The sequence below is a fragment of the Triturus cristatus genome, chromosome 9, assembly GCF_964204655.1.
Source record: "Triturus cristatus chromosome 9, aTriCri1.1, whole genome shotgun sequence".
In the NCBI taxonomy this organism is placed as follows: Eukaryota; Metazoa; Chordata; class Amphibia; order Caudata; family Salamandridae; genus Triturus; species Triturus cristatus.
In genome coordinates this window covers 970046647-970059833 of record NC_140592.1, presented here as the reverse complement: position 1 = coordinate 970059833, position 13187 = coordinate 970046647, and positions in this window count along the sequence as shown.

Sequence of the window (13187 nt, the reverse complement as noted above, 5' to 3'; positions counted from 1 at the left end):
GAAGTATTGCACCACAGCTGCATGGAGGAGGCAACAGCTCTACCCATCTGATGTGACAAGTAAGCCGTGCTGTGTGTCTGACTTGCAGAGATAGCAAGACACCTGTGACACCCCACAGGCAAGTGGCACATGTGCAGAGTGAGGGTTGTATCCACTGTTGTCACTGACAGGTGAGTGATCTGTGCCTGGGTGTGTCAGTCTAGTCTGCTGAGGGTGCGTCAGTGGAGTGGGACATGTGACTGCTTGGCACGTGCTGTCCATCAGCCTGCTGTTGCATGTGCTGCACAGTGTGTGCCATGATCAGTGAGTGTGTCGCACCCCTTATGCCACCTGTTGATTTTCAATGCCATGTAGTGCATTGGGGCTTGCACACAGGCCAATTTCTCATTGAGAATGATGCAATTCCTGTCAGCATCCTATGCCCTGTTCAACATATCAAAGATGTTCAAATGTGAGTCTCTGGGACATGGAGCAGGTGTAGTGATGTTGTCTCACTTTGTCATCCTGACAGGTAACTGCCTACGAGAAGATGGTGATCTGGCAGGACATCGTCAGGGCCGTGAGATCGGCGCGGGATCGGAGTCGGCGCCTACCACAGGTCCTAAAATGGTGGCAGGACAACTGGTGCTTGACCCGGCGGATTGCCCGGGTCCAGCTGGGGCTTGACCCTCCTCGCCCCCACGGCGGGCGCCGATGCCTGACCTCCCACATGACCCGTGTCCTGGCGGTGGACTTCCCTGACCTCAATAGGCAGTTACAGGAGAGACTGTAGCAAGGAGGGGGTAGGTACATGGCTGTTTGTTGTGTTATGTGTCACCAGCTTTTGGAAGTGCTCTGTACCCTGGATACACTCCCAGAGTTTATATGTGCAGTGCATTTTCTGTTCCCCAATGTCACCTAGTGCTCTTTTTCATCCCTTCCCCTCCTTGACATGTGTCCCCTGGTCTGTGTGTAGTCACATTTGCACATGGTCATCTAGGGTGCCAGAAAATCAAAGTGCACATTGCTTTCCGCATCATGTGGGAGGGTGGTCTGTGACATGTGTTGGTACCTTGCCTGTGCCATGACCTGTTCACTATGTTGGGGGTCCATATTTGTTGGCACTGATGATGAGTCTCAACATAGGAGTGTGAGGTTTCAACTGAACACCCTTGCACCATGCATGACCAATGTTGTGGCCTCAGACATGATGTGCATGAGTGGGAGATATGCATAGTGCCATGACGGTTGCTCATGGTACAGTCAGCTCATTCCAGGAACACGGAGCAGTGTGCCCACTACAATCCCCTGAGACACCCTGGCCTCCTTATCATGGGTGTCATCCAACACTGTGCACATTCTCTGTGGGTTCAGCATAGGTCTGCCTCTGTGGCATTGTTCCCTGGCCTAGTTTGTATTTTTCCAATGTGTGCTACATGTGTCCACTGGACAGGGATACACCATTTGGCTTGTGCATACTCACACTGGGCAGTGCCTGCGTGGCTATTCACAACAATCTGTTGATGGTTGTTTGTCACAAATATGTGTTGCCAGCCCCACAAGGTGATGTTGTGTCAATTTAGCAATTCTTGCTGCACAGTTTTTTAAACCCTGATTAAGAGGTGTCACTTCTTGATCTGTATCAATCACATTGACTCAGGTATAGGGGGGTTGTGCGGGAGAGGCCAACATGGGCACCCCTGATTTCTCCTTGCCAGGTCTGACCTGTGTGTGAGAATTGGCTGTACAAAGAATCACCGTGCAGCGCCCCTGTGATGGCAACGCAATTTGGTCTTTGTGTGCTGACATCTGTGTGGATATTCTGGCTTGCCATGAGGGTGTCTCCACAGTATAGCTACGTTTTTTTCCAACACAATTGCAGGCCCATTAGCTTATGCATTGTCCTGGGTTTGGACATGTGTGCCACTTTACATGACAGGCAGTGGGTCATATATGTAGCCAACTGTGTCATCAGGTAACGGACGGCCATGTGACAACTGACATAATTCAAGTTGTTAGTCAAAAATGTTTGTACCTTGGCACTCACAGCACTTGTCGACAGTTCTTCATGTTTTAAATGTGGTAATTTGATGATTTGTATTAAGAACACTAATGTGCCGTTACTCATGATGCATTGCCTGATATGCACTGTGACCTATTGTTTTGTGCTCATGTGTCAGATGTATTCAGGTGACTGATGCATTTCTGTTTCTTCTCCTTGCCCACGGCATCATCATCTGAAACAGGAGACACCTGCACGGACCTGGAGGAGGGACCCAGCGACAGTGCCACCATTGCTGGCGAGTCTGAGGGAGCCAGTGGCACGGAGGGCGAGGGGAGTCAGTCCGAGGACCTGTCTGGAGGCGATACCACCTACGACGCCGACGGGTCCGACGCTGACTTCCTCGAGAAGCCAGAGGCTGCTAAACCACCTGGCAGCATCCCCACATCTGTCCCCGCCTCCTCCGTTACCATCTCCACCCTTCCAGTTGCTCCCGTCTCTTCTGTCCGTGCAGAATCCCACCATGTCTCCTTCGGCCCAGGCACGGCACCCCCTGCCCCTGTCACCCCTGCTGCCCTCAGTGAAGAGTCTGTGGACATACTGCGGCAGTTGCAGGTTGGGCAGGCATCAGTGCTGAATGTCCTCCATAGCCACACTAAACTGTTCACACAGATGGTGTCGTTCATGGAGGGTATGTCAGCAACGATGTGTGACCAGCGCAAGATTTTGCGGTCCATGGACTCTTCCCTGACGGCAGCAGTTACTCTCCTGCAGCGCTCCATCCCCCCCTACCCCGGACCCATCCACACTTCCCTCTCCCATACCTGTCCAACGCACACCCAGACAGTCACAATCACGCACCCCACCAGACACAGGTAGCACACCCCCAAGTAAGGCAAAGCGCTGACCTCCTGGCATGCACACTCAGGGGGATGTAGGCACACCCACAGGGTCTGGGGACAGACGACATACACGCAGCCACTGTCGCAATCCGCAGTCCTCCCAACCCTGTCCCTCCAAAACCACTCCCCTTGGCTCCCCTGCCAAACGCTCACCCAAGCAGCTCTTTCTGGGTGGGCTGGACCTCGCCCCTGCTGATCCACCACCCCACAAGCAGGCGAGGAAGTCTACGGGAACGGGAGTTGAATCCCCCACCACATCAACCCCCTTCCCCAGGAGCGCTGCACCCCATCCCTCTCCCACCACACCCTCCCTTGACCCTGGGGAATCCTCAGGTGCAGGGGTTCGGATGGATGTACTGGCAGCGGTGTGCAGCACTGAGCTCGCCTCCACCTTCGGTGCTGCCCCACCCCCTGTGGTGGAGACATCCACCCCTGCACCCACCACACCTACCCTTCCCCCACCTGTCCCTGCGGTGCCTGGTACTGCCACATATGATGCCCCACCCCCGTCCGACGAACCTGGAGGTTCATTTGTGCAGGCAAGCTAGGGGTAGACGCGGTCCCCTACATCCCCCCTTGGACTTTACGTATGGACTGGCCATTGGCCTCTGTAAATAGTCTATTTTTTTATATTTTTTTCAGTGCTGAATAAAGCCTTTATTTTTACTTTCAACACTATTGCATTTCAGGTACTTGATGTTGGTGATGAGGCTCCTGGAGTTGGTGTTCTGGTAATGTGTTAGGGTCCTGAGAAATGTTTTTGTATGATGGTCATGAGGTGGACCATCGTATCTGTGTGCCATCACAATGTCTCTGCAAAGAATCATTGGTAGTGTGTGTTCATTTTGTTTTGAGACATTGTCCTAAGGAGTGTTCCTTCCTCTGTGGCACCTGACATCTTCCCTGCAAACAGTTGCACAATTGTTGTGCTGACCTGTGTCAACATTTCCTTTGTTGGTGACGGATCCCTTCAACAATGTCCATCCCTGCTCACCGATGTCTCCTGCTGAATCGTCTGTGCCATCCTTGCTAGTCACTGTATTTGTGTTTTGAGTATGTCGAAATGCCTTCATGTACAAATTCACCCTTTTCAACACTATGCATGTGTGTAATCACAGCCTACCACACAAATGGTACTTGTTATGTAGGGTATTTGGGCACCTGACTCACAATTGTGGGCATTGTATCTAGGGGAATTCCACCCTATTCCTTCAATGAGAGACAACATCTTGGTGGCTGGACCAGCACCTGGACATTCCTTTCAGTCCTGGGATGTGCGTGACAGTGTGTGTTCCCTTTGGCTATCTTAGTTTTGTAGGCAGGTACATGACTATACAGTCTTGTGGCATGATATCAGGGTGTGTATTGTGCTGCATCCGCCATGGGTGGGTATGCATGTGTTATTCGTCCTCACACCCACATGTGGTGTGTCATGCAGTGGGTGAAAGACATCCATCCTCCTGGGAGTGGGACACTGCTGTCAGTGATGTGTTGTTATAGCACTGTCATCATAGTCCAAAGTTAGGGATGCGTACATACCACCATGTAGGTGTGGTAATCTGATAATGATGTACACCCCCCATTTCTCTGTCCACTGCTGGGAGTCCTCTGCAACCACCCCTCATATTGCAGGCCACTGCTGGTTGTCATATGCACCCACCCCATGTCTCTGTCCACTGCTGGGAGTCTTCTGCACCCACCCCCATGTCTCTGGCCACTGCTGGGTGTCCTCTGCACCCACCCCCATGTCTCTGTCCACTGCTGGGAGTCCTCTGCACCCACCCCTCAGATTGCAGGCCACTACTGGTTGTCATATGCACCCACACCCATGTCTCTGTCCGCTGCTGGGAGTCCTCTGCACCCACCCCTCAGATTGCAGGCCACTGCTGGTTGTCATATGCACCCACCCCCATGTCTCTGTCCACTGCTGGGAGTCCTCTGCACCCACCCCTCAGATTGCATGTCACTGCTGGTTGTCATATGCACCCACTCCCATGTCTCTTTCCACTGCTGGGAGTACTCTGCACCCACCCCATGTCTCTGTCCACTGCTGGGAGTCCTCTGCACCCACCCCTCATATTGCAGGCCACTACTGGTTGTCATATGCACCCACATCCATGTCTCTGTCCACTGCTGGGAGTCCTCTGCACCCACCCCTCAGATTGCAGGCCACTGCTGGTTGTCATATGCACCCGCCCCCATGTCTCTGTCCACTGCTGGGAGTCCTCTGCACCCACCCCCATGTCTCTGTCCACTGCTGGTAGTCATATGCACCCACCCCCATGCCTCTGTCCACTGCTGGTAGTCCCCTGCACCCACCCCTCAGATTGCAGGCCACTGCTGGTTGTCATATGCACCCACCCCCATGTCTCTGTCCACTGCTGGGAGTCCTCTGCACCCACCCCTCAGATTGCAGGCCACTGCTGGTTGTCATATGTACCCACCCCCATGTCTCTGTTCACTACTGGGAGTCATCTGCACCCACCCCCATGTCTCTGTCCACTGCTGGTGGTCATATGCACCCACCCCCATGTCTCTGTCCACTGCTGGGAGTCCTCTGCACCCGCCCCATGTCTCTGTCCACTGCTGGTAGTCATATGCACCCACCCCATGTCTCTGTCCACTGCTGGGAGTCCTCTACACCCACCCCTCAGATTGCAGGCCACTGCTGGATGTCATATGCACCCACCCCCATGTCTCTGTCCACTGCTGGGAGTCCTCTGCACCCACCCCTCAGATTGCAGGCCACTGCTGGATGTCATATGCAGCCACCCCCATGTCTCTGTCCACTGCTGGTAGTCATATGCACCCACCCCCATGTCTCTGTCCACTGCTGGAAGTCCTCTACACCCATCCCCATGTCTCTGTCCACTGCTGGTTGTCATATGCACCCACCCCCATGCCTCTGTCCACTGCTGGTAGTCATATGCACCCACCCCCATGTCTCTGTCCACTGCTGGGAGTCCTCTGCACCCACCCCCATGTCTTTGTCCACTGCTGGGAGTCCTGTGCACCCACCCCTATATGTTTGTCCACTGCTGATATTCATCTGCAACCACCCCATATGGCTGGACACTGCAGGTATTCATCTACAGCAACCCCTATATGGCTGACCACTGCTGGGAGTCCTCTACAGCCACCCCTACATGTCTGGACACTGCTGGCATTGATCTGCAGCCACCCCCATATGGCTGGCCAGTGCTGGGAATCCTCTGCACTCACCCACCCCCTTGGAGCAGTACACTGCTGGCCTGGACCTACACACACACACCAATATGAAGGTAACATGCAGGGTCAGACCGTAACCCCACATTCGTGGCGTGTGTACGCCTCGTATCCCAAATGTACTGGTGCCGTAGGGGTACGCACACCGTACCCCCGAATTCATTCCGTGTGTATGCATCGTATCACTATTGTACTGGTGCCGTAGGGGTACGTGTGAAACGCACCGTACACACGCATTCATTGCGTGTGTACAGTCCGTATCACTGTTCTACTGGTGCCGTAGGGGTACATGTGAAACGCACCATACCCACGCATTCATTGCGTGTGTACGGTCCGTATCACTGTTCTACTGGTGCTGTAGGGGTAGTGTGTATTGCAGCGTACCCACGCATTCGTTGCATGTGTACGGTCCGTATCACTGTTCTACTGGTGCATTAGGGGTGCGTGTGTAACGCACCGTACCCACGCATTCATTGTGTGTGTACAGTCCGTATCACTGTTCTACTGGTGCTGTAGGGGTACGTGTGTAACGCACCGTACCCAAGCATTCATTGCGTGTGTACGGTCTGTATCACTATTCTACTGGTGCCATAGGGGTACGTGTGAAACGCACCGTACTCACGCATTCATTGCGTGTGTACGGTCCGTATCACTATTGTACTGGTGCCGTAGGGGTACGTGTGAAATGCACCGTACTCACGCATTCATTGCGTGTGTACGGTCTGTATCACTATTGTACTGGTGCCTTACACGTGTGCAACCCACCGTACACGTCCACTTCCGTTGTTGCTGTACGCAGGGGTTGCTGGACACACCCCCCAAGTGACCAGACCCTAGTGGTAATGTATGGGCTCCATATTATAGGTTTGGATTTGGGTATGGGGTATGTTTCCTGCCCCTCACCCCCACCCGGGCCTCTGGGTGTTGTTCTCACCTTCTGCGGCGTGTGCGTCGGGTCCGGTGCACCAGGTCGTAGGCTAGGAGGACCGGGATGACACGTACGATGGGGTTCATGGCATGTACGTCGCGTACCGGGGCTCCATTGCGTAGCGGTTTGCGCAGGACTCTGCTTTTCCGGCTGTGTTTGGCTCCCGTAAAAAAACGAGCCGTACGGAGTGACGTAGGGACGAATCGTATTTTCTGGGCCGGAAACCGCTGCTTGAATACGTCCGGAAGTCGCGTACAAGCTGTTCCGAAACAGAATCGTTGATTTTTTTTTACCTGTACGTCTTTTGTATGAAGCGTACGGAAATAGGCGTTCTGTATGAATCGTACTTCCTAGGTTGTACGGAAAGTTTACCGGGTACGAGTCGTACGGAGAAAACGCTCCGTACAACGATTCGTACAGCCTTTTTCCAGGATTGGAATCGGCCCCTATATTTGGTTAATTTTAAATATGAATATGATTACATGGAGAACTTCAACATTTTATGCAAATAATTAGATTGTGCAATGCTGTTGAGGCACTAACTATAATGGAGGAATTTCAATGGTTTTGTACGAGTGAAATGTCCAACTAACTATAACACCCCTGAAACCTATGTTTTTTTTCAGTGAATTATATATATTATATATATGTGTATATACACACACACATATACATATACGCACACAGTACAAGCTGTAAAGTCTATACATTTCTTTGCACATTTACCATGATCTGATAAGCAAATATATCATAGGTACCATTAAATGTATACATGCATACATATTTGCGTGCAACACAAGTAGGATCAAGGGCTCATCACACATCCCAATGGTGATGTTAAGTACACAAAGTAAGGAGCCAGACAATTTATTACATTAATGTACTATTTAGGGACCACAAAATGTTACAACAATAATCTGAATTCATTCTGGTACTCAGAGGCACATTGTAGCCTGTGGGAATACAAAGGAACAGAGTAAAATATATATGTGAGATAGTTACCTGTTCCTCTGGTGAGCCATAGAGCTGGTCATACAAGGGAAGGACCTCTACAACCAGTTTCTACAGCTCTACTGGAGAGAAGGCGTAGGCCCGCTCACCTGGTTAGCCTGGCATGATTGTTCCCAGAGGTGGCAAACAGCAGCTAAAGTGGAGGAGGTGTTGATAGCAGCAGTGGCAGGAGGCAAATGAGTTATTTTTCAAACCACGACGTACGCAGTCTTCAGCGTAGATATACACAGCCATTGGGCCGTGACCATCACAGTCACCAATGTTAGCCTAAGACTGTGTCTGCCATGGATGAAACTGCCCACTATGCAGTCGACTTTTGCTGGTGGCCTTAGGTTCCAAATGGCCATTATGCAAGGCCAGGCATCCATCATTTTAGCGGTTGGAAGTACAGTATTGGTAACTGTAAAGTGCATCACCACCACTACTAATATTTTGTACCATGTTTACATATGCCCTATGCAAAAAAGCTACATTGCACTGCACACCACCAGTATTTTGAGTGAACAATTCAAAATGTACAATATTAAGGTGCTCATGATACATTTCTAGATGTATAATGTGCACATTCCTGTTACAGACAGATGTGAAGACCACTATGGGGATTATAGGTGGATGCTGGACTTTCGATCATTATTATATGAATTATGTGTAATGATTTCTAAACCAGTTATGTTTTGTCACATGACTTTTGGCTTACTCTTTATATATGTTACTCTGAACACTGTGACCAATGCTCAAATTTGTTTTCATTCCACACATAGGTACCCTGGGAGAGGGAGAAGACAACAGCCTTCAGTGTACCGGCCATTCCCAGACCTTCAGACCATGGAAGAAAGGGATGTCATTAAGAGGTTTCATTTTAATAGGCAACAATACAGGATTTATGTCATCAGTTGGAGACTGATTTCTTTACTCTAAACAGTAATCCCACATGTGTCCCATCTATTGTGAAACATATGTCAGTTTGGCATTTTCTGGCCTTTTATTCCTTTTAATGCACTGTGGTATGTCAGACCACTGTTCAATGGTCCCAAGATGTGCTTTCAGCAATGATGAGACACATTTGAAGCTACATCCAGTTATCTAAATGTGAGGATTTAACTAATGTGAAGGTTGACTTTTATGGATTTGGTCGCATCCCACATGTAGTTGGAGCCATTGACGGCACCCATATTGACTTAGTACCACCGCTAGCCAGGGAACAAGTTTACCGTAACAGGAAGCACTTCCTTTCTATCAATGTTCAAGTTGTCTGCTTACCAGATTTGTATATCTCAAAGTCTTTGCCCAGTTTCCAGGATCAGCCCATGATTCCTTCACACTGCAGAACAGCACTATTCCCCAGCTGATGTCACAACTACTACCGGAGGGCCTGGCTTGTTGGTAAGTTTGATTTGTTCAACGTTGTGTGGATGATGTCAGATAGTATGATTAGTAAGGGTGGTACTTATTGTTGCACTTTTGTCTGTCTTCCATCTAGGAGACTCAGTGTATCCCAACCGTCTATGGTTGTTGGCACCGCTGAGGAATCCAACTATTCAGGGGAAAGTCTGCTACTATGAGACCCATGGAGCGGGCTTTTGGGCTTGTGAAGGCCAGATTCAGATGTCTGAATAAGACTGGGGGCCCTCCTCTACTCACCCGGGAAGGTGTGTCAAATCACCATGGCCTGCTTCATGCTCCAAAACATTGTCCTGCAACAGAACACCCCTTATATCGCAGAGGATGAAGACCATGAAGTGCCACCAGGTGAGGATCCTGAAATGTTAAATGATGATCATAGTGGTGTAGAGGAAGGAGCTGACTTGCATCAAGATCTCATCGACATCTTCTTCTCATGAGTGTCTGTATGTTTTGAAATTTCATGACTGACTGTTGAAGCAACTCTTCTTGTCATGATGTGAGGAGTATGTCAAAGGAAAATATTAGAAAAGTAAAGCTCTGGAAAATCCTGGTGAAAGGTGTTTGTGGAGGAAGGTTTTCACACATAATCATTTTGTTAGCATTGCTTTGTTCGGCTTTGATATTTTGCCATGGACTGTGTTCTCCAGAATTTGACCATGTTAATTGTGTTATATGTATGGTTTCATAGCTAATCTCTTTGTTTTGGTCTGTTTAAGGTACCTTCACCATGTCATCTTCATTTGCACATTTCATACTTTTAACATTAGTGGGTATATAATGCTGTTTCGAAGTACCAAGGGGGCATGGGTTGTTCCTGGGAATGTCTGTCACAGACTTTGTGTCTACAACTCATTTATCAAGACAGCTTGCCCACTGATAGAATGGAAGCTATGAGGAATCCATTGGACGTGTTCCTTGCTGTGCAGTGGTCCTAATGAAATATATGCTACTAAAGTGTGCTCCAACAAAATGTTGTTGTGGGGCCAAATCATGCTAGCATTCCTTCACATTGGCTAAATCCTCATTGTGTATAAACTGCATGTAGCTGTTGACGTGCCTCCTCAGTGTAGGCCAAAGTACCTTTGGCACACCACTGAAATCTTTTGTGACATTCCACCAGATGTGGCTACACTAGATTGGAATGATGCTGTGATCAGAAAATCAGACCATGTGTCTGTATATTGGTGTTAGTGATGTGGAATTCCATTTGTGAGGCAGGCGATATGGCTGCAGCTAATGACATAGACCAATGTTATTATGCCTACTCAGTAGGAAACCCTCTGATGTATCCCTTCCTTCCATGTTGTGAAGGTCTGCACCTGAATATGTGATCGCTGACACACTATATTTGGGTCATGTACAAATTGCAATGTTTCTGACATTATGCCAGCCTGTTGTTGGGACAATGGAATAAAGATGTTATGAGACAATACACTTGTATCTATGTGTTGGTGGAACATGGTTGTGATCCTGAGATAAACATTATGTGCATGCAACATATCCATGGTTACACAAGTAGTTTTTTCTTCATTGTAAATTTCAGGTGCCCGTGCATATATACATTGCTAGATGTGAGATATACTACAGCAGACAATGAGTGTCTGACTTTTCTATTTATTGACGTGGTAAAGGTGAAGAGATACATTGTGCAAAACCAAACAGAAGGAAAACAGTGAAGTAGTCAGTTATGGTGAATGAAAACATAGTTGTACTTTGACCAAATTGGTTGAATTCCAAAGTCCAAAATACTACTCCCATCAGAAAGGTAAATGTGTTCAGAAATAGTCCAGAGAGTGAATGTATTTCACACACTGGGGGAAATTAGGGTCAAGGTTTCATGCTGGTGGTAGTGGTTGTCTTGAAATCTGCACCTCATGGAATTTTACATGGATGACCCCACTTGTGAACTCGAGGGGTGGTCAAATGCTGCAGAGACAGGGGTGTCTGTAGGCATGTCTTCCTCTGGCAGGATTTCCTTTTCTGTGACTGTCGCAGATGTAGATGGGCTGGATGCAATTGGACTACAGGAGGAGGTAGATGGTGGTGGAAAAGCCCTGCGCAGGTTTGTGTTGATGTACTAGAGCACCCCAATTATGGAGCCTATGTTGGTGTTGTGGGTGTCCAGCTCCTGGTTTTTTGCCCTCTGCAGCTGCTTCTTCTCCCGGATTTCCACAAATACCTGGCCCATCACATCTTGGGACACACAATAAGACTCCTAAGACTTGGTTGATGGTGGCCTGGTTGTAAGTGGCCACAGTGGCATCACTCAGGAGTCTCCCAGAACCCTTCTTAAGACACTACCCCTACTGGCCTATGCCCTTGGCCCAGGGTGCCCTTTTACACTGGGTCCTGGATCTTCTCTAGCAGCGCTGGTTATTGTAACCTCAGGACTTAGGACTGGGGGCACATGATGGTAGTACTGTGCTGGGTACACAGATGGGGGGGACCAGTGTTGGCTGTGGTGTTGTGGGTGGGGGAGGTGATTGTGTGGGCACAGTGTGACTCACTGTTGCCGTCTGCCCAGGCAGACCAGATGGACGATCAACGTCATCCACGACAACGTCTCCAGGAGTGTTGGCATCACTGAGGGCTTGATCTGGGAGTGGAGTGGGAGTCTCTTTGCTGGCCAAGCTCTGCCCAGGTGCTGCGCCAGATTGACCTGTTGCGAAATAGAGAACATTGGTATTGGTAGAAGTGTGGTATCTACATCTAAATGTTTGGTGACACAGTGTGTAGAAACCTAGGTAAAGATTACAATTGTGATATATTCTAGTGGTATGGAACTTGTTAACAAGACATTTGGAGACATTAAATACACGTTGTAGAATTCAGGAGGTCATTAGATGTCCTGAGATGTTGAATTTTGGATCAATGAATAAACATGAAATCTCACAAACATTGAAGCTAACACAGTGGAGAGGTAACATATGTATTGTGCCAATCCAAGGCCTAGTTGTGTACAATAAAGGCCTTCACACAACTTGGTTGTATATTTAGCATTAGTTATCATGTAAGCAATGCAGAGCCAATGTGTCACCTGACAACTCTACTCAGCTGCGTTTTCTTCAGGTCTTACAAATATTTGAGCTACACACTTGGTCTGGTGTCATTCATGCCATCAATAGCTTTTGTTGAGGAGACCAGGCCAACACAAAGACATGTCTCCGAGTAGAGCGTTGTTAGTAGATTGCTCAGTCCCTGAGAATTTAAAATCAGTTGTAATCTGTCAGACAAGTGTGAATGGGCAAAATCATAATAGCATTTTGTTTAGGGTTACATAAATAGGGCCTTATGGTAGTATTTTTAAACTCTACTTGCCAACACTTGCATAATGGTTAGCTACATGGGCAATGAAATCAGTTGTAATCTGTCAGACAAGTGTGAATGGGCAAAATCACAATTGCATCTACTCTAGGGTTGCAAAAACAGGGACTCGTGGTAGTTGTAGTCATTTCAATCTGTAAGTGCCAGCACATTCAAAATGGTTTGTGTAACATACCTGTTGTCAAAATGCAGGTGGTATGGACCATACATTGACATATTCGCGCATATCATGGGTTCATGAATGTTATTTTCATAGCAATACACTTGCAGAGACCATTGCAACAAGTGGCATGTGATGGATATTGATACATATGATTTTATATTCAACAATACATATTAACACTGATATTCAAACACCTCTGATACTTTCAGTATTGCATATTAGGAAAGTAGATAGACAACACATTAGTAA